This window comes from Rhinolophus sinicus, linkage group LG12 (assembly GCF_036562045.2).
Source record: "Rhinolophus sinicus isolate RSC01 linkage group LG12, ASM3656204v1, whole genome shotgun sequence".
Classification (NCBI taxonomy): Eukaryota; Metazoa; Chordata; class Mammalia; order Chiroptera; family Rhinolophidae; genus Rhinolophus; species Rhinolophus sinicus.
The window spans coordinates 34,157,842-34,180,754 of record NC_133761.1 but is presented as its reverse complement, the minus strand read 5'-3'; the positions used below and the strand labels follow the sequence as shown (position 1 = coordinate 34,180,754).

The 22,913-nt window shown below is 39.0% G+C and overlaps 1 protein-coding gene and 1 pseudogene across 3 annotated transcripts in view; one reads left to right on the top strand and one right to left on the bottom strand.

The window, feature by feature from the left end:
* CPQ (carboxypeptidase Q) overlaps positions 1–22,913 on the top strand; it is a 262,903-nt gene that overhangs the window by 91,851 nt on the left and 148,139 nt on the right. The gene's annotated exons all lie outside the window — the stretch shown is intronic.
* On the bottom strand, positions 17,386–18,186 carry LOC109437400 (large ribosomal subunit protein uL10; annotated as a pseudogene).

The window sequence follows — 22,913 nt, the reverse complement described above, 5'->3', positions numbered from 1 at the left end:
ATAGAGCAAAGGGCTTCAGTTTTTCACCATTCATTATGACACTAGCTGAGTGTTTGTCGTATATGACCTTTATTATGTTAAGGTATTTTCATTCTATACCTCTTTTATTAAATGTTTTAATCATAAATTGATGTTGTATCTTGTCAAATGCTTTTTCTGCATCAATTGATATATTCATATGATTTTTGTCATTTATTTTGTTTATGTGATGTATCACATTGATGGATTTGTGGATGTTGAACCATCCTTGTGCCCCGGGAATGAACCCCACTTGGTCGTGATGAATAATCTGTTTAATGCATTGTTGTATTCGATTTGCTAGAAGTTTGTTTAGGATTTTTGCATCTGTATTCGTCAGAGATATTGGTCTGTCATTTTCTTTTTTTGTGTTATCCTTACCAGGTTTTAGTATCAGGGTAGTGTTGTGAGTTAGGGAGTATTGTCTCTTCAATTTTTTGGAAGAGTTTGAGTAGGACAGATATTAGATTCTCTTTGAAGGTTTGGTAGAATTCACTGGTGAAGCCAGCTGGTTCCGGACTTTCGCTTTCGGGAAGGTTTTGGATAACAGATTCAATTTTGTTACTGGTGATCGGTCTGTTTAGATTTTCCAGTTCTTTGTGATTCAGCATTGGAAGGCTATATGTTTCTGAGAACTTGTCTATTTCTTCTAGGTTATTGAATTTGATGGCATATAGTCCTTCATCGTATTCTTGGATTATCCTTTGTATTTCTGTGGCATCCGTGATAACTTCCCCTCTTTCATTTCTCATTTTGTTTATTTGTGTCTTTTCTCTTTTTATTTTAGTGAGTCTAGCCAAGGGTTTGAGAATTTTATTAATCTTCTCAAACACCAGCTCTTTGTCGCATTAATTTTTTCAATTGTCTTTTTGTTCTCTATTTCATTTAATTCTGCTCTGATTTTTATTATTTCCTTTCTTCTGCTGACCTTGGGTTTCATTTGTTCTTTTTTTTCTAGTTCTTTAAGGTATAACGTGAGGTATTTATCTGGGATTTTTCTTGAGATAGGCCTGTAATGATATAAATTTCCCTCTTAAAACTGCTTTCGTTGCATCCCCAAAATTTTGGTAGGATGTATTTTCATTGTCATTTATTTCTATGTATCTTTTGATCTCTCCTTTCATTTATTCCTTGACCTGGTGGTTCTTTAAAAGTATGTTGTTTAATTTCTGCATATTTGTGGTTTTTCCTGCTTTCTTTTTGCAGTTGATATCCAATTTCAGCGTTGTGCCCAGAGAATACGCTTAGTATGATTTCAGTCTTCTTAAATTTGCTGAGGGTAGTTTTATGTCCAAATATATGGTCTATCCTTGATAATGTTCCATGTACACTAGAAAAAAATATACAGTCTGATGTTCTAGGATAAAGTGCTCTATAAATGTCAATTGTATCCGTTTCATCTAATGTGGGATTTAAGGCTGCTATTTCATTATTTGTTTTCTGTTTGGATGATCTACCCATAGCTGTCAATGATGTATTTAGGTCCTCTGCTATAATTGTGTTTTGGTCAATCTCTCCCTTTAGTTCTGTTAGTAGTTGCTTGGTATATTTCGATTCTCCCTGATTGGGGCATAGATATTGATGACTGTTATGTCTTCTTGTTGTATAGTCCCCTTTATCATTATGAAATGTTCATCTTTGTCTCTTGTTACCTTTTTTATCCTGAAGTCTGTTTCATATGATATCAGTATGGATACACCTGATTTTTTCTGGATACCATTTGCTTGGAGTATCAATTTCCATCCTTTCACTTTGAGTCTATGTTTGTCCTTGTAGCTGAGATGTGTCTCTTGGAGGCAGTATATGGCTGGGTTTTGTTTTTTGATCCCATCTGGTATTCTGTGCCTTTTTATTGATGAGTTCAGTCCATTTACATTTAGGGTGATTATGGATATGTGATGATTTCCTGTCATGCTATCTTTCATTTTCTGTTAAGACTGTGTCTCCATTGTTTCCTTTCATTTTGTGTTGTCTGTTATTTCTGTGTGGTGGTATTCTATGATTTTTTTCCTCTGTTTCTTCTTTTATTGTGTTATATATTTCAATTCTGGATTTTTTTTTAGTGGTTATCATTAAGTTTATGTAAAAGAAAGTTTGATATTTAGAGTATTCCATTTTCTTCAGCACACTTACTTTCTCCATTCCCTTATTCCGGTCCAGGTCTTTACTCCCCCCCTCCCCCCTTTTAAGTTTTGCTTGTCACCAAGCATCCCTATTTATACTGGCTGAATAGTCTCCTTCAGTATTTCTTGTAATGCAGGTAGAGTGTTACAAAATTTCCTTAGCTTCTGTATATCTGGAAAGGTCTTTATTCCTTCTTCATATCTAAATGATATCTTTGCTGGATATGTTATTTTTGGCTCATAATTTCTCTCTTTCAATCATTTGAATATTTGGTTGCACTCCCTCCTGACCTGTAGAGTTTCTGCTGAAAAATCTGATGATAATCTAATGGGTTTTCCTTTGTAGTTTACCGTCTTCTTTTCCCTGGCTGCCTTGAGCATTATTTCTTTGTCGTTAATTTTTGACTGCTTCGGTACAATGTACCTTGGGGAAGGCCTGTTGGGGTTGAGGTAACTGGTCTATTTGTTTCTTGGATTCGAGGATCCTGTTCTTTGCACAAGTTTGGGAAATTCTCATTGATGATTTGTTTAAATATACTCTCTGTTCCCTTCTCTCTTTCTTCTCCTTCTTGTATGCCCATTATTCTTTTTTTCTTTCACCTTTTTTTTTTTTTAGTAGTTTCGGTGCTCAAAACAATGTAATAGTTAGACATTCATCATTTATGTCTGTCACACAGTGATAACTCCATTCCCCCAATCCACTACCCCTCTGACATCACACAGAACCGTTATGTTTCTACTGTCTCTATTCCTAATGCTGTATTCCACTTTTTGTAAATATATATATAAAATTATAGTTGACATTCATTATTGTTCAGCTTCAGTTGTACAGTGCAGTGATCAGGCATCTACATCATCCCTGAGGTGGTCTCCCTAATGAGACAAGTGTCTATCGGGTACCCTACAAAATCTTTACTACATATTGATTACATTCCCAAATTGACTTTCCTATCCCCGTGGCAATCTTGTGATTACCGATTGTGCTTTCTAATCCCCTCACCTTCCCCTTTATCCCCCACCACCATCTAGCAACCTTCAATTTTTCCTCTATGTCACTGAGACTGTTTCTGATTAGTTCGTTCATTCATTCTTTTATTTAGATTCCAGATGTGAGATCATATGGTATTTGTCTTTTTCTGTCTTTCCTTTATTCTTATATTGCTCTTTCTGATGGAGTCAGGGAGTTCTTGTGGAGTTCTTTGATTTGTTTTAAGTGTCTACTGTCTTTCTTCTTCCACCCATGTCATTTCCAGGTTTCTATCTTCGATGTCACTGATTCTTTCCTCCATGTGTATTCTCTAAGCTGGCTATTTCATTCTTCATTTCTTCTATTTAGTTCTTAATCTCCAGAAGTTCTATTTGGTTCTTTTTAAAAATTTCAATCTCTTTGGTAAAATGTTCATTTTGTTCTTTGATTATTTTTCTGAGTTCATTAAACTGCGTTTCTGTGTTTTCTTGCATCTTGTTGGGTTTTTAAAGAACTGCAGTCTTGAATTCTCTGTCATTTAAGTCACATATTTCCATGTCTTTAAGTTCCTTTTCTGGAGACTTTTCACTTTCTTTCTGAGCTGTCTTGTTGCCTTGGTTATTCCTGGCAATTACTGATTTATTATTTCTCTTGCTATACATCTATAGGAGTTGGTTCTGCAACAGGTTGACAGAAAAACGTCTTTCTTTTGTTTTCCAGTAGGTATTGGTCACATGTTTTATTTTCTCTCTGACTGCAGCCTTGTATTCTCTCGCAAACTGTAGTGTTATTTTTATCTGCACTATTCCGGTTTCTCACACAATGGGGGTATTCCCTGGAAGGTGGGCTTCTCTGTGAACAGTTCTCCCAGGTAGTAGGGCGCCTCCTCCATGGGGGGATGTGGAGAGCTTATGAATTTCCAAAGCTGTTCTTGCACCAGATTCAGAACTGTGTGTTTTAGCAGCTCTGTTCACTCCTGCAGGCATCCTCCCAGTTAGGTTGTGACAGGGGCAGTGTGGGTTCTGAGAAGAGGCACAGAGCAATGGTGGCGACCACCACCACAGCCGGTCCTGCTTCCACAGCTCCCTCCCCTTTGCTGGAGTTAGTTGGGCTGCAAATCTGTGTCTGCGGTCCACAGTTCTCAGAACAGCAAATATTCTGTTCTTTTGATCTGACACTGCTACTGTTCCGCTTCTAGCACCTGGCAGATGGAGGTGGGGCCAGCTCTGGGAGGGCCGGGAGGGGGCGGCTATACTCAGTGCCTAATGCTTCCATTCTCTCCTTGGCAGTGAGGGCTTAAACCACCGTTTTTAGCCTTCTTCTCTCAGTCTTTGCTTCGAGGTCTCTGCAGTGAGCGTTGTGTTCAGCCGTATTATATGCTGTCCCCTCAGCTCTGTTGGCCATAAGTAGAGCACTAGCAATCCAAGTTCTTCCCTCTCCCGCAGCTGTGGTAGTTCTGGAATTTAGCGAGCTCGGAGCACTGAGCTAGGTCTGCATCCTGCGCCCACGCATCCCGTCTCAGCACTTCTCCCTTTCCTCTTTGCCCGCTCGTGCAATTTGCCCACCTTATATGTTTTCAGTAGTGCGCCTCTGAGTCTTGCCTGTCTGCTATGCAGGGAGTCTTCTTTGGAGTTATAGTTGTTCAGTTTGTTGTAAATTCCAGGGGAGATTTCAAGAGGCTCACCTCATTCCGCCATTTTTATGACGTCCCAAAATTTTAAGTATATAATACAGTATTGTTAACTATAGACACTATGCTGTACAATAGATCTCTAGAACTTACTCATCTTCCGTAACTGAAACTTTGTACCCTTTGACCAACACTGCCTCATATCCCTCTCTCCCTAGTCCCTGGGGACAGAGGGACACCTGTGGGGACAGAGTCCCAGAGAGCAGTTTCCAGTCTGTTGTCCTTGTGTGGGGGGTTGCTGGCTCGAGTGGTGGTTGGTTGTTGGCTGTAGCCAATTGGCCAATTGGCTAATGATATACCTGCCATGACTGCGTTGGTTGGTTGGCTGGTTGGCAGGCAGAAAATTGGACCGTGGATTGTGGATTGTGTAGATCCTACTTCGTGTGTCTCGCCCAGCCGCTAGCGAGAATATAATGGTCTGACTCCCCTATCTATGGCTCCATGGGTGTTCCTTTTTGGCCTTACCATATCCTGCATTCTTATGTGGGGAGTGGGAGCTGAGACCCCGCGTGACACCCTGCATGACACATGGCGCAGCAAGCAGGATTTGGTGTCGGCCAAAATTCTCTGTAAGGTAATGGAGCAGTTTATACATATGAAAGCTCACTTTCAGAAGGCCCGTGAGGAGCTGCGCCGGGAATGGGAGGCGTAGTCTGCCTGGGAGACTCAAACCTCCAGATCACACACCACGCTCTTGGCCATAGAAAGCGTCATCTTCCTTTTGGTAATCAGCTACTGCTGTAGGCTCTGAGGGTTGCAGGCATCTTGCACTGAAGCCTCCACCCAATCGGATGCCTGGCATGGTGAGCAGAATTCCGACCAGGTAGGAATGGCATCTGACTCTGGGCAAGAGGACAGGTGGCCTACCATACAGTGTGTGGTATCCGGTAGCCACTGTTCTCAGAAGTTGGATCCCTGAGGAGGGGTGGGAAAACATGGATGGCTCTCTGGCCAGTGTGGAGAAGGCCCTGCAGGTTCTAGCTGATGGGCTGCCAGAGGAGATGAAGGGTACAGCCGGCCGTGTGAGATGGATGTTTCTCACTGTGTTGTGTCATAACATGGAGGATGGGCTTAATGAAATAGCTGATGTGCTAGACCAGCAGCCTGAGAGGGAGGCGTTGGAAGCTTGGGACCCTTGGTTGGAGGAGGTTCTCACTAGAATGCATCATAACTTGGAGGAAGCGCTTGCTGGCCTAGCCCAGGTGAGGGTCCAGGTGTCCCGGTGGGAGGTGTTGGATGCTCGGGTCCGCCTGTTAGAGGAGGAGCCCCATCGTGGAGATTCCGAGGCAGAGGTGGACGATGTGAGTGGAGACAATGTAGCTCCCAACCCCCAAGCCCGGCTCATCTTGAAGCAAAAGGTAAAGCATGTGCAACCTTTTGGCCCCGGGGGCGTTGCTGCCGGCAACCCAGCTGTGACTGAGTTCACAACCTACACCTCTTACACTCCCACTGAGTCGCAGGAGCTGGGGAGGCGGTACCGACAGTGCCCTGCAGAGCCAGTCTCAGCTTGGCTACTACATTTATGGGATGAGGGGGCAGACAGCATTCTCTGCTCCCCAGGCAAAATGGAAAAGCTAGCCTTCGTGACAGTGCATCCGTCTCTGTAACAAAGGTTGCAGAATTGCCATAGGTTGGCCTACAACCAGGGCAACCACACTCTAATGGAGTGGCTCACTGCTGCGGTACGCACAGGGTGGGGACAGGCTGGTGAGCTGCCAGACACTGTGAGTAAATGGCAATCGCATACTGAACTTACTCAAATCATCCGTGAAATGGGTATGAGGCATGTTATATTCAACCCTAATATGCGAGGGCTGGATGACGAATGTTTTACAACCAGCATGAGAGATCTGGTTTAGGATACTGCCCCTGCAAGTGCTTTTGGTTCCTTGGTTGCCATTCTTATGCACTATGTAGGGCAGCAGATCCATGAAATTACAATTGCCACGGCCACCCTAGGGGATGTTGAAAGCCGGCAACAATGCAATTTAAAACAGGAGGTCCGAGAAGTTAAGACCTGGAAGCCCAAGTCAAAAATAAAGGGGCGAGTTCGCGGGTCTCAGAGAGTAACACACGCACAGATGTGGTGTGATCTCCTGGCAGCAGAGGGGTTGATTGGGAAAAAGTAGACCGACAACCCAATGCACTGTTGTTGGAACTTTGGAAACGGTTGTGCCCGGAACAGCAATATCGGCAAAGCCTAAAGGAGAAGTCTGGGAAAGCCCGACCTGTGTCCCTGCAGGACTTCATGCTGCCGCTTGAGGCTGACTTCTTTCAGCTCGATTAGGGGTGGGGCCAAGGTACCCGGTCAGAGGGGACAAGTGGGGACTGGAGGACCCATATGGAACTGTCTATACATTGGTCATCTTCTAATGTGCAGAGGGTTTGGCCCTAGTTGACACTGGCACAGACTACAGTCTTGTTTATGAGAAACCCTGGCTGTGCCCAGGAAGTCTGGCTCTGCCCAGAAGGACTGGCGGTGCCCTGGAAGCTCTGGCTGTGCCCAGAAAGTAGGTAGACATTGAGGGATACCCACTGGGACATTACTTGAACTGGACTGGGACCTTTTTTTTTCGTTAGCTGGGTTCCTGACACAGGGCCCCTCGTAGAAGACACTTGTAGCGTAGATTGTGAGGCGAGACCCTGGAGGGGTGGAGTGTGGGGACAGCGTCCCAGAAAGCAGTTTCCAGGCTCTCGGCCTCACATGGGGGGGTTGCTGGCTCAGATGGTGGTTGGCGGTTGGCTGTTGGCTGTAGCTGGTTGGCCAATTGGCTGCTGATATAACTGCCGTGACTACGTTGCTTGGTTGGCTGGTTGGCAGGCAGAAAAGTGGTGGTGGATTGTGGATCGTGTGGATCCTATTTCGTGTGTCTCACCCAGCAACTAGCAAAAATATAGTGGTCTGACTCCCCTATCTATGGCTCCACGGTTGTTCCTTTTTGGCCTCACCATATCCTGCGTTCTCATGTGGGGAGTGGGATCTGAGACCCTGCGTGAGTCCCTGAATGAGTCCCCACCACTCTACTCTCTGCTTCTGTGAGTTTCCCTATTTTAGAGTTCTTAAGTGGAATCATGTAGTACAGTATTCGTTCTACTGTGTGTGGCTTATTTCATTTAGCATAATGTCTTCCAGTTTCATCCATGTTGTCACAAATGGCAGGATTTCCTTTTTTTAAGGCAGAATAATATTACACTGTATATAAATAATATGTATTTAAATGTATATAATGCTGTATATAAATGATTTCCTTTATCATTCTATCATTCATGTCTTGGCTATTGTCAGTAACATTGCAATGAACATGGAAATGTAGCTATCGCTTCCTAATCCTCATTTCAATTCTATTGGATAAATACCCAGAAGTGTGATTGCTGGATCATATGATAATTCTATGTTTATTTTTTTGAGGACCCTCCATACTGTTTTTCATAATGGTTTCCCCAATTTACATTCCCACCTAGAATGCACAAGAAAAGTTTTTTCTCCACATGCTTGCCAACATTGGTTATCTTTCGCTTTTTGATAATAGCATCCTAACAGGTATGAGGTGATATTTCATTTTGGTTTTGACATAGATTTCCCTGATGATTAGTGTTCCTGAGCACATTTTCATATACCTGTTAACTATACTGATTATTCTTCTTTGATATCAAAGACGCTACTTGTTTAAAATTTGCCAGAAATTAGCTAATTAGCATGTGATGACAATATACTGTTTTCATTATTTGTGTCTGCTTTGATTCTGTTTCTTTCTTGCATAACTACAGTAGTCTCCAGTCTCCTCTCATCAAGTCCATTTTTTTATGCTATCATTAGAGGTTTTTTAGTGTGTGTCTATAAAACAACCAGCACCAAGAAATCCCTCACACAATTATTTATTTCCTTGCATTAGAAAACATTTAATTTCTCAGCATAGCTTCCTAGGCCTTTTCTACTATTGCATCAGACCTTATCTTTGTAGTTTTATGTCTGAAATTTTCACCCTCATCCATGCAGGAATCCTTTGTTTCTCAAACTAGTGTAGGTAGCTGATTACCTAGAGTAATCTTTTTTTTTGTTTTGTTAGTGTGGAATAGCTTTATATTTTACATTATTGTTGGATCCAGGGACAATCTTATTCATAGAAATATTCTAAAATATAAAATTACAAGCATTTATTCATTAAAAAAATTACTGAATTGAATTTGGCTCTCCAAATTCTTTAATATTTTTTTTGGATATTTTTACTGTTATGTTTTTATATTTTTACTGTAATGTTTAACTTTGCTACTTTTTGCTATTAAAAAATTAGAAAAAATACTGAAGAAATATTTGTGCAAGAATAACTTAAAATTAAGAATGTTCTCTACACATATTACTTTAGATAAAAAGACTTGTTGCAACAGATTGCCATTCTATGATTTAAAGAGTAAAATACCTTGACTCGGTTTGTGGAACATCAGTGTTGTCTGTGAACAGTGGTGAGCAGCAGGGCCTGTGTCCTTATGGTTCTCTCTTTCTGGACTGCCTTTTGAAAGCTTCTCTTCTTAAAGAACTCCTACTCATTGTTGAAGATCCAATGGATTTGTCATCTTATCTGCAAAGCCTTCTCTGACCCCTACAGATATTAACTAATTACTTTCTCTATATTCTCCATGTTATTTGGGATATTTGTCTATACCTTTTTTGTAGTTCGTATTGTATTATTATTATCATTACTATTATTATTTTATTTCTGTGTTTCTTGTTAGGTTATATCTCATTCAGCTTTATATCTAAGTACCACTATGGGGTCTGGCACAAATTTGATGTTTAATAACTGATGCTAAATGAGAGTCTTGTTTTGACTAAGATATTTGTTCCTCAAGAAACTTAGCCTTATTATTATGATTATCCTAGAACACAGGATCTTATGTGCACCCATTTAGTGATAAGAGACTTGCCAGGTGATTTGGCTTCTCTCCTTGCTCTGGGAAACAGTTCAACTTTGCCAAGAGCAGTCAAGAAAATTTCATATATTGAGAGCAATGTGATAATGGCCATTTGAAAAGCTTGGAACTATCTTTTTAGTTTACTAGACTTGTGTCTGTCTCAAATATGGATTAGGGCCAGTGCTTTGATATCTCAATCAGCAAGGATCAGAACTCAGGCATTCATGATCTTTCATTCTGATCTGAAGATTGCTGAAATGATTTGTCAGTAAACAACAAAGACCTAGGACTGGTTGTTAGAGGGAGGAAGAAACCTACAGCTTGGAAGGGGCCTCTTTTGTCAGCGTGAACTCTGGACTGTGAAAGAGGCTTAGTTCGGGACTAGTAAAGAACTTGAGAATGAGGGAAATGCAAGGACACTGTAGTCAAGAAGGTATTTCAATAGTAGGGGTTGCGGGGTGGCCGGATGGCTCATTTGGTTAGAGTACGAGCTCTCAACAACAAGGTTGCCGGTTCAATTCCCATGCGGATGGCGGGCTGCGCCCTCTGCAACTAAAGATTGAAAATGGCAACTGGACTTGGAGCTGACCTGAGCCCTCCACAACTAGATTGAAGGACAACGACTTGGAGGCTGATTGGCCCTGGAGAAACACATTGTTCTCCAATATTCCCCAATAAAATAAAATAAATGTATATTAGGGGTGCCTGGGGTGTGAACAAGCAGACTTTACACTGTTGGTGAGAATTGAAGTGTAAATTGGTAATGCCTTTCTAGAGGACAGTTTTGCAATGCTTATTAAAGTTCTTAAAGGTGTTTATTTTTTTTTTCTTGCCAATTCCACTTCTATTTTTTTAAATGAAATAATCTAACAAGTGTTCTAAGAGTTTTGTATAAAGATATTTATTTGGAACCAACCTGAAGGCCCCCTATAGGGAGCTGATCAAACAAATTGATTCATCTATACAAAGTTATTTATACAGGTGTTCAAATGATGTAGAAATATATTTATGAAAAAGGAAAGAGGTAAGTGAAATATCATCACATTTAAAAACTGCTGTCTTCCCTCATACACTGTTGGTGGTATTGCACATTTGCATAGCCCCTGTGGAAAATAGTTTGGAGGTTCCTCAAAAATTAAAGATGGAATTGTCTTATGACCCAGCAATTCCACTTCTGGGTATTTATCCAAAGAAATCCAAAACACTAATTTGAAGTTACATGCACCCCTATGTTCACTGCAGCACTGTTTACAATAGCCAAGATAAGGAATTAGCCAAAATGACCATCAATAGACGAATGGATAAAGAAGAAGTAGTACATACAGACAATGGAATATTACTCTGCCATAAAAAATGAAATCTTATCATTTGTGACAACATGAATGGACCTAGAGTGTATTATGCTAAGTGAAGTTAAGCCAGACAAAGACAAATACCATATGATTTCACTTATATGTGGGATATAAAAATCAGAATAGACAAACAAAAAACAAAACAGAAACAGACTTATAGATACAGAGAACAAACTGATGGTTATTCTCCAGATGGGAGGGGAGTTGGGGGGCTGAGTGAGAAAGGTGAAGGGAGTAAGAAGTGCAAATTGTTAGTTACAAAACAGTCATGGGGATGTAAAGTACAGCGGAGGGAATACTCATATAGTCAGTAATATGGTATTAACTATGTATAGTGCCAGGTGGGTACTAGACTAGTCGGGGGATCACTGCATACATTATATAAATGCCTAAGTACTATGCTGTACACCTAACACTAATATAAATTTGAATTTCAACTATAATAAAAAATTTAAAAATGGGAAAAAACTGTCTATGAGACCATAGGTATGTTATGATGAATTTTTATAACACATACATATTTACGGATATTGGTACCAAATTATCCATGGAGACTTTTTTTTTTTTTTTTTTTTTGACTGATTTTGCTGTTACAAGATGTCTCTAGAGAACATATGATACTTGAATTATAAAGAGATAATATTTTATTTTTCAAAATTATTACCCATAGAAAAGATAATTCCTTCAGATTGGTATTCTCCAGAGTGAATGAATAGTACTTGGAATAGAGTAAATATATCATATGTTTTAGCAAATTAAATGACTGTGTGAATAGACAAATAGCTTTATTCCCAACTTGGCATTAAGTAATACTGGGAGACTTTTCTGAATTTTATTCATTTATCTTCTTCCATTGGAACTGCTTCTGTGGGGTAGCTGATTTTTGATTCCTGAGATCGCCCCTCATTCCCTGGTTTTCACTCTTCAGATACTAGCATATGAGGTTACATCCCTTCTGTGGTTGTGTCCCTTCCTTTGTCTTATTGCTGGTATATTTCTGGCTGCTTATTAATTACTTTTGTTCATTTCATTAATGGTTTTGAAAGTCAGGTTTCATGATGCCATGTCATTCCATTATTTTATCCTGTCTTTTCAGTGTTATTAGGTTTAGAAAACTCTTCTCTCTAAAATTTGGCAAATATTTACCTATATGCTTCAAAGTATATATTTTTGTGTGGTGTGAAGTGACACCATAAGTTGATTTTTTTCTTCCAAAATGCTTCGCAAGTTTTACATAAACCATTTATGGAATAATCCATTTTTCTTCATATTGGCTTATGATGTATACTTTGTCATAAATTAAGTTATAGTATATGCAAGGGTCTATTTTTTAAATATAGCTGTCTTTACACACAGTGTTTGCCACATACAATGCTTAACATTATACCAAAAATTTAAATTTATTTGGGACTAATTTACATTTTCCACTAGAATTTAGTTTACTTCTTCAGAAGCATATTTTATCTTTTCATTTGTTTGTTTTCTTCTCTGTTTCTTCTTTCAAGGTTTTGCTTCCATAATTTATAGTTTGTAGCTATTGTAAAATGGACTTTCCCCTCATTACATTTTCTTACTAGTTATTGCTAATATATAGATAACTGAATCTTGAATATTTCATAATTAGCCAATTTGTTGAGTGTTATTTTTAATAGTTTTTTGGTTCTCATATTTTATGGAAAAACAATCATATCATCTTGTACAAATAATTATAATTTCCATCCTGTTGTTCAAATATTTATATATCTTGTTTTTTTTTAGAATGTTAGTAATGATGTAGGACAGGCTTAACTTTTTCTTGATTTAAATGAGAGCAACTTTAATAATTTGCTCCTAAGAGGTATTGGCAATTGGTCTAAGAGAGATTAGGAAATATACTTTACTTTCTAGTTCACTAGTAGGTTTCAAAATAAAAAAAAAAGTGTTGAATTTTATCAAATGATCTTTTGTCCTTTTTTGATAATTATGCGCTCTTTTTTATTTGACATAGTGATGCAGCATGTTTTATTAATATGTTTTTCTAATATTAAATAATCCTTTTATTCCTGAGGTAATCCCTACTTGATTATGCTGGTTTATTATTTTAATATACTTTTGACTTAATTTCACAGGTTCCTCATTTAGGATTGTATCCATGAATGAATCTTGTCTGGAGTACCATTTCTTGAAGTGTTTTCTAAGATGGAATATTATGAGGAAAAAAATGGTTCCATGGTCAGATACATTTGAGAAAGGGATATTAATACTTTTTAACCAAATTCTTTGGTTCAGGTATCTCTGAGACATTAATATACTAACATAGGCTATAATCTCTGAAAGAGTGTTTTCCAAACTAATTCATAATTCAGACTACCCCCATCCCCGACCCAGAAAATGACACTAATTTCCACAGAAGCCTCTTTGGAGAATACTAGTCATTGTCATATTTTGGTATGAGTTATGTTAATGACAGAAAATGAACTGGGATAGCTTTTCATTATTTCATATGCTCTGGAATAGATTTTACAATATGGATGTTAATCAGTTTCTTTCTCAAAATGCCTATAGCATTGTCTGGGCCAGTTTTGCAAATCATCCCTTGATAACATTTGCAGTGTCTTCCATTGATATTCAGCACTCCTATTCCATTGAATTAATTTTATTGATTCATATTTCTAGAAAATTATTCAATTACTGAGATTTCTAAATTTGTTAAAATACAATTTTGGGTAGAATTCTCGTTAATTCTTAAGATATGTTTACTTACCTATTTTATAAATAAAACAAAAAGAAATGATCTATGCCAAATGCTTGTAACACAGTGCATGGTACTTAGTAAATGGTGAACTCTTATTTCCTACCTCCTTTCTAATTTTGTTTCTTTCCTTTTTATTTAGATTTGTCAGAACTTTGTCAGTTTAAAACTCTTTTCCCAAATACCCACCGATTCTACTTATCCATTTATCTACCTATCTATCCATCTAGTTATTTTATTGTTTTAAAATTCATTGGTTTTCTGCTTACGTTATTTTATTCTTTCTGCTTTTCATGTTTTTTTTTCTTTCTTTCTAGCTTCTTGAGTGGATTTAGTAGTTCGTTTAAACAAAATTCTTCATTTAGTAATGAAAATATTTAAGTCTACTCATTTGAATTAAAAATAATTCTGTATTTTGTGGTCTGTTATGCACATGGTGCAACATTCAAAGTTTACAAAAGGGTTTACAGAGAAAAGCAAGTCCCTTCCTTCCCCTACCCCAATCTTCTCCACCAGAGGCAACTGCAATTTCCAGGTTCTTCCAGAGCTACTCTAAGTGGATTTGGCTTTTGAGTATAGCTTTATGAGGAATGCATATATTAATACTTAGTTATTATTTTCATTAGGGTTAAATAGCTCTACTTTTAATTTAAATTTCTCATTTGATAAAATAATACAAGAGTGCTTTAAAAGTCTTTTTCATGGATATTAAATTATTTTGTTATTAATTTCTATTTTTATTGCATTGTGATTAGAGAATGTAGTCTATAATTTATAGTGTTTGGAAAGTCCTGAGAGTCATCATGTGATCAATTACTTGGTCAGTTTTTATAAATATTTCATAGATATTAAAAATGTATTGTTTCTAAAGGCACGAAGTATATAAATAATTTTTATTTATTTTGGCTTACTTGATCTATTATTATAGAGCGTGGTAAATTACTTTTCTTATCAAATTGAATTTTTATCAATTTTTATTTACATTCCTGATAATTTTTGTGTTTTATATTTTATGCTATAGTATTTGGCACATAAAGCTTAACAATTATCATATATTTATTCTGTTATTCTTGATTATAGCTTTTACTTCTTTAAAAAATATACTAAAAGTAATACCTATACCTGCAAATAGGAATTTAAATAGTAGAGGACATCAAATAAAAAGTAAAATATATTTTAGATTCCCTACCTGCAAACTCACACTTCAGTGGTAATTACTTTTGAATATTTTTTATTATTTGCATTTCTTCTGGTGGTTACTTCCATAACTTTAAATAATATAATTATATATTTCATTTTTATTTTTTTAACTGTAGATATGTACTGTATTGATTTTTCAATATGAAAGATTATTTATACTACTCTTACCTCTCCTTCTCAAATCTCCCCCAATTTTAATTTTTTTGGGTAATCATTATAATTAAAAAAAATAGTTAAACTTCAGCTTCTTGATTTATCAGCTTTAAGCATTCTTGAATCTTTGTTGTTTAAGATGCGGAAATGAATTTCCCAGTTTAACATTCTTCTTGCCTCTTTTTCTTTACACATTTACCAAAGTGATGACTATGTTATCACTTTTATTTGGGGAAGGTTTAGAGCATTCTGTTTTTAATTATAATAAATCTTTCATACTTTGTCTGTAGGTTGACTTTGAAAGTTAAAAGCTGATAGCATTTGAATATAATAATTATGTAAATATTCACTGTATATTTGGTAGGAATATTGAATACACAGAAAAGGCGATGCAATTCAACATCTATGTCCCTTTAAGGGGAATGTTCCAAAGGTCAAGGCTAAATGAATTCTTTCTCTTTTAATATTCCGTCTATTACTCAGACTCATGCTGTGATTTGACTTGTTTCATATTGGGACCATTCTTGGAAAACGTTTTTCTTTCTGGAGTTTCAAATTGTCTTTTTTCTTGACAAAAGAAACACATGCCTTTCTACCATATTATCAATATCTTGTAACTGTTAGTCATAGTATTTGTTAAATACTGTCTTATGTATTGACTTATTTCTAGGTCTGTCTATAGTTGCCATCGTGTGATTTCCTTTTTTCAGTTTTATTAAGTTTATTGGGGTGACATTGGTTAATAAAATTATATAGGTTTCCAGTGTAGAATTCTATAATATATCTTGTATATATTGCATTGTGTGTTCACCACCCAAAGTCAGATCTCCTTTTGTCACAATACATTTAACCCCCTTTACCCTTTTTTACCTCTCCTTCCCTCTTTCCTTATAGTAACCACCATACTGTTGTCTGTGTCTGTGAGTTTTTGTTTGTCTTATTCATTTGTTACTTTAAGTTTTATATCCCACATGAGTGAAATAATGTGATTCTCAACTTTTTCCACCTGACTTAATTTTGTTTAGCATGGTATTCTCAAGATCCATCCATGATGTCACAAATGGCAGTATTTCATCTTTTCTTATGGCTGAGTAGTATTCCATTGGATATGTCACGTCTTCTTTATCCAGTCATCTATTGAAGGACATTTTGGATGTTTCCATGTCTTGGCCACTGTGAATAATGCTGCAGTCAACATAGGGGTACATACATCTTTACGGATTAATGTTTTCAAATTTTTTGGGTAGATACCCAGAAGAGGGATTGCTGGTTTCCCCAAAAATAACCTGGGTCTTATATTAAGTTTTGCTCCAAAAGACACATTAGGGTTTATGTTCATGGGATGTTATCTTGAAAAATCATGCTAGACTTATTTTCTGGTTAGGTCTTACTTTCGGTGAAAGATGGTAATTCTATTCTTAATTTTTTGAGGAACCTCGATACTGTTTTCCACAGTGGCTATACCAATTTATTAGGTTGGTACAAAAGTAATTGCGGTTTAAAGATTAAAAACAGTTGCAAAAACCACAATTACTTTGCACCTACCTAATACATTTCCACCAGCAGTGTATGAGGGTTCCTTTCTCTCCACAGCCTCTCCAACACTTGTTATTACTTGTCTTGTTGACAATAGCCATTCTAACAGGTGTGAGGTGGTGTCTCATTGTGGTTTTGGTTTCCATTTCCCTAATAGTTAGTGAAGTTAAGCATATTTTCATATTATCTGTTGGCCATTCGTATGTCCTCTTGGGAGACATACAAATGTCTGTTTAGGTCCTCTGGTTGTTAAGTTGTATGGGTTCTTTATATTTTGGATAGCCCCTTATCTGAGGTGTTTGCAAATATTGTCTTGCATTCGGTTGTTTGCCTCATTGTTTTGTTGATGGTTTCTTTTGCTGTGCAGAAGCTTTTTAGTCTGCTGTAGTCCTATTCATTTATTTTTGCTTTTACTTCCCTTGCCTTTGAGGTCAAATTCATAAAAATCCTTTCTAAGACAAAGGTCCATAAGTTTTGTACCTGTTTTCTTCTATGTATTTTATTGTTTCAGGTCTTATATTTAGGTCTTTGATCCATTTTGAGTGGATTTTTGTGTGTGTATGGTGACAGATAGCAGTCTAGTTTTATTCTTTTGCATGTGGTTTTCCAATTTTCCCAGCACCATTTATTGAAGATGATTTCGTCTCTCCATTGTATGCCTTTGGCTCCTTTGTCGAAAATTATTTGCCCATATACATAGGGATTTATTTCTGGGTTCTCAATTCTGTTCCATTGGTGCAATCAATCTCCACAGATAAAAGCAGTACCTGCTTGTATCCACTGATGATAGAATGAGGTACTGATTCAGCAGTTTGGTAGTCAGTCTGCAGACATATGCTGGCAACCTTGCGTACATCCCCCAGGAAGCAGGAGTGCAGAGTTTCCTCTGTGATGTCAAGCACTTCCAGGTTGTAGATGCTGCCATTGTCAAACGCCTGCTGCATGATCAACCCCCAGGAGGAGGGGAAGATGTTAGCATGTTCAGCGGTGTGGCTTTGCTGGCTCCCACTTTGTCATCAGTCTTAATCAGCTGCTCATCATTCAGGATTTCAACGGTGCCCTGGAACTTTTAGTGGTGATGCCTAAAGCCTGGAAGAAGGAAGTCTTCTTGGGCCCCAGACCAGTGTTCTGGGCTGGCACAGTGACTTCACAAGGGGCAGTGGCACCAGCATGGACAACAGCTGGCACCTTATTGTCCAGCAGCATGTCTCTGATCTCAGTGAGGTCCTCCTTTGCGAACACAAAGCCCACACTTCCCGGGATATGACGCAGTGGTTTCTCGAGAGCTGGGTTATATTCCAGATACCCTTGCATGGCTTTGCACATCATGGTGTCCTTGCTCATCAGCACCACCACCTTCCCACGGAGGGACTTGTGGATCTGCCGCATTTGCTTGGAGCCCACATTGTGTGCTTCCCTAATGAAGCATTGTGGATAATCATCCAGAAGTTGGATGATCTTAAAGAAGTAGTTGGACTTCAGGTCACCCTGTCTTCCCTGGGCATCATGGCGGTGCATCAGGGATTGCCATGCAGGGTGTAAAGATGATGTGTCTCTTACAAGGTTGCCTGGTGAGAGGCTACTCTATCTTTTAAATCACTGATTTGATCCATGTTTCATCTAATCTACTGTTGATTCCCTGTAATGTGTTCTTCATTTCTGTTATTATATTCTTTATTTCTGAGTTCTCTTTTTTATGTTTTCTGTCTCCATTTGTTTGTTTCCTATTTCTTTGTTGAAGTTCTCCCTGAGGTCGTCAAACATCCTTATAACCAGTGTTCGGAACTCTGCGTCTGGTAGATTACTTGTCTCCATTTTGTTTAGTTCTTTTTCTGGAGTTTTGTTCTGTTCTTTTATTTGGGACATGTTTCTTAGTCTCCACATTTTTGCTGCCTCCCTGTGTTTGTTTCTGTGTATTATTAGGTAGGGCTTCTATGTCTCCCAGTCTTAGTAGAGTGACCTTACGTAGTAAGTGTGCTGTAGGGCTCAGTGGCGCAGTCACCTGGTCACTTGAGCCATGCATCATTCCCGGTGTGTCCTTTGTGTGGGTTGTGTGTGCCCTCCTTCTGTAGTTGATCCTTGGTTGCTACTTGCACATCAATGGGATGATAGATCCTCAGACTCACTGGTTTTGAGGACTGGCCTTGACTACAGTGGAGGAGTTGTGGTGCAGGATTGACCCTACAGAGCTGAATCTATCACAGTATGGCTCTTGTACCTGTCCAATCTTCCCCTTGGGTGTGTCATTCTTGGAGGCGGCTGGATGATGCTCCAGTTCATTTCAAAGCTGGCCACTAGGTGTGCCCGCCTCAGGGTCACCTGAGAGGGGACCCGTTGCAGGTCAAATTCAGCCACAGCTTGTGCCCCACCTGGGGCCACCCTGCAGGAGCCACAAAGCAAGTCGCAGATAGTCACTGCCTGTGCCATGCTTGGAAGTACCTCGAGAGGCCAAGCTGTGAACCAAGGCCAGCTGCCGCTAGTGCTGGGCTTAGGGCTACTCAGCCAGAGGTACGGAACAGGCTCAAGCCAGATTCTGCTTGTCTGCATTCAGCATACTTTTGAGAGACCCTAGGAAAGTCTGCAACATGAGCCAAGGCAGGTGGTTTGTATGAAAAGCCACTGGAAGAGGCTTGGGGTGCCTGAAAGTTGGGTGGGGCAGGGTCTTGAATCACCAGGGTGTGGCAAACAATGAGCATTAGCCAGCTTGATCGAGATTCACATAAGGCAACTGCCTGTGTCTGCACAGTGGGAAGGGGGAGGGCTCAACAAACAATGGCTTCTGTCAGCAACTCCATCCAGGAGAAAGCTGCCACTCCATCCCTTGTCCTGAAGCCAAACAATTTGGTTCTGCCCCCATATGTCCCTGTCGCCTCTCCAGCTGCTGCCCCAGCGCTAGAGCTCAGAGCCAGTGATTCCATTGGTAAGTCTGGTGTGGTCCCTTTAAGAGGAGCGCCTGGGACTGTAGCCACCCTCCGTCTCACTCAGCCACAGTCTCCTCTGGTTTTCACAACCAGAAATTACAGAGATTTCACTGGAATCCTGTGCCAGGAAGGGGTTTGGAGCGATTGCTCCTCTGCATGGGACTTCCACAACTGAGATACTCTCCCACGTGGATATGGGACCAGCCTGTTCTGCCTCTCTGTCCCTCCTGTCAGTCTTGATGTGTCTTCTTCTGCATGTCCTTAGTTGTAGGGCTTCAGTTCAGCAATATTTCAGGCGATTCTCAATGATGGTTGTTGTGTAGTTTAGTTGTAATTTTGATGTGGTCATGAGAGAAGGTAAGCACAGCATTTACCTACTGTACCATCTTGACCGGATCCTGTAGTTTAGTGTGTGTGTGTGTGTGTGTGTGTGTGTGTGTGTATGTGTTGTATAATGTGTGTACAGTCATGTACAGTTAGCCTGGCACCATGTTAAGAAGTCCAACCATTAGCCTGTTATTAAATTTTGATGAGCTAGGTATCTCAGGTAGGGTTTTTTTTGTTTTGTTTTTTTAATATTTTGCTTTTCATGTTTTGTGTTTTTAATTCATCTTCAGGGACTGAATTCTTTCCCATTTAATTCATCTTGGATTTTCTCCTAATCTTTTTACCCTCCAACTCCTTTATCTGTCTCCTTAATGCTTCCACATCCCAGTTTACTACTTGCATTGATAATTATCTCAGGTACTGTCTCACCAATTAGACCATGAGCTGCTTCCTTGAAAGTGAGATCTAAATCTTAACTCTTTGTATTCCCCATACAGTAGATATTCAATACATATGTATTGATAAGCTGGTCAGCTTCAAGAGGGGGGATAGGATTGAGCTCCTAGTCCTCTTTCTTCCACCAGTGCTAAACCCTGAAAAAGAAAACGTCTGAGTAATACTGAGGGTGCCAAAAAATGTATAGACATGACTTGTGTTCATCTTGTGTTATTGGTATGTATTGAGTGTTACAATTTTAATACAGTTTTTTCCTTTCTTAAAGTGTGTATACATGTTTTTTGGCACCCTCTGTATTTTCTAAGGAGAATTTGGAACCCAGACACATACTATGGAGGCCTCATCTCCTTGCTTCCTGCTCTCTTGGTGGGGGAAATAATGTGCTGCCTAGTCTTGTCTACTGGGACCAAGACGGTAAGTGTGCTGCTCCAGGGCTCTGTGCAGGCTGGGCTTACTCACCTTGCTCCATCCCTGTCCTACGCTTAATCTGCCTTCTGGGGTTGCAAATTATTCTCTTGTCTCCTTTCTTCCTTTTCTCTGAAAACTCCAGTGAAAGATGAGATTTTAGTATTAGGAAAATGGGCTGTTGAATTCCAAAGTCAGAAATAGAACACATAAATATGTATGAAGCATTGAAACTCTTCTTTGAAGTGTGATTTCTTGACTGATGGATGCTTCTGGGTTCGTTTTTTCTTTTGTGCTAAGTTAAGTCCTATGCAGACCGACTTGCTTTTTGGATGAACTTAATAACCTTATGATTATCATCCATTAGCATTTCTATAACATTTGTATTATAATAATAACATCTTCTAAAATTTGTACACCATATTTTTCACAGGGTGCTTTGCACCCATTATTTTATTTAATACTCCCAATAATGCTGTGAAGAACATTGAGTCTATTATCATTCCTATTTTATAGATGAGGAGACTGAGGTGCAAAACATTTAAGTGACTTGTCCAAAGTCATTCAGTGAGTAAGGTGGCAGCGTGGTGACCAGGAGCTATGTATTCGCTAGTTTAGCAAGGTCATGGTGTCTATCATTGTTAGTAACAGGAAATGATCACTAACACTGAGTCTTTGTAACATACCACCTACTGTGTTGGCTTCTTTATACACATTTTGTCATTTGAAACTCTTCATAACCCTGCAGTGTGGAGCACTACTATTATCCCCACAATCACACAAGGAAACTGCAGTTTAGAGAGGTTAGGTAACAGTCACGGTCACACAGCTACCGTGTTTCCCCGAAAATAAGACCGGGTCTTATATTAATTTTTGCTTCAAAAGATGCATTAGGGCTTATGTTCAGGGGATGTCATCCTAAAAATCATGCTAGGGCTTCTCTTCCGGTTAGGTCTTATTTTCGGGGAAACATGGTAGTATTGGTAGAGTTGCGGTTTGAAATCAAGTTTCCCTGATTTCATAATCTGAACTCTTGGCCATTAAGCTTTTCTGCACATAGCCTAGGACGATGTTCAACACAGCTGAACACAGCCTTTTAAAAGGCTGTTCTGTTTCTTATGCTTTCCTGAGCTGTGATTGTAAACTCTATTCTCCGCCCTATGACCCCTACAGATCTGGGGTCTGTTGTCAGAATTGGGAGCTGCATGGATAAGAAGGGCGCAGAAAGTGAAGGGAATTAACTTTTACTGAGCACCTATTATATGCCCCGTGGCTGTTTAAAACCTGTATCACAAGAACTCCATAAGTCTGATATTATTGTTCCCACTTTATGGAGAAGGAAACACAGGTTCAGAGAGGTGAAGAAATTTACACAAGCTCATAAGTTGACAAACTGGGGCCTTTACTCAGGTCTGTCAGTGGAGATGTTTTAAGGACGAATGAGAAGAACTGTTTCTCAGAGGCATAAAGAGAACTTTACCCAATAGAGATGAATTTAGCCCCTGATGGTTATAAGGCATTATAATTGATATTCTGGAGCCACATAAAGTGTGTTATGAAGGAACTCATAAGAACATCTAAAGAGAAGAAAAGCTGTGGTAAATTTTAGGCTACATTGCTTAGCTTATATCATGATGCCAGCAGGCCTTTGACTGAAATACATAGGAACTGGGACTTAACCCGCAAAAACACATTGGTAAACATCATAATGACATACACATTTAGGAAAATGATGTTTTTAATTTTAAATGCTATGCAACCTTGCCTTATATAGTCAGTGCTGGGAAGTTGTGGTGTACCAGGAAATAATTTGCATTTTAGCCTTAGGGCAAAAACATGGAACTTGTAATTATGTCAGAGAGAGGCAAAATCTTCTAAGAAGAAAAACTAAAGCTATAAAAATCTCAGGATATGTGTCAATTAAACCGTTGTGTGGCTGAGCGTTTTGCCTTAAACTTCATAGGGAATAGGCAGCTGTTAATGACTCAGGTAAAAACCTCCCTTCTGAATCTTCAGTGATGTTTTGCCAAAGTGCAGAAATCGTGAATGGCAAGCATTTTTGCATTCCTCCTAAGACCTTCCTGGTCTGAGGCAGTTTTCTCGGCAAGGAACACTGGCCCGGC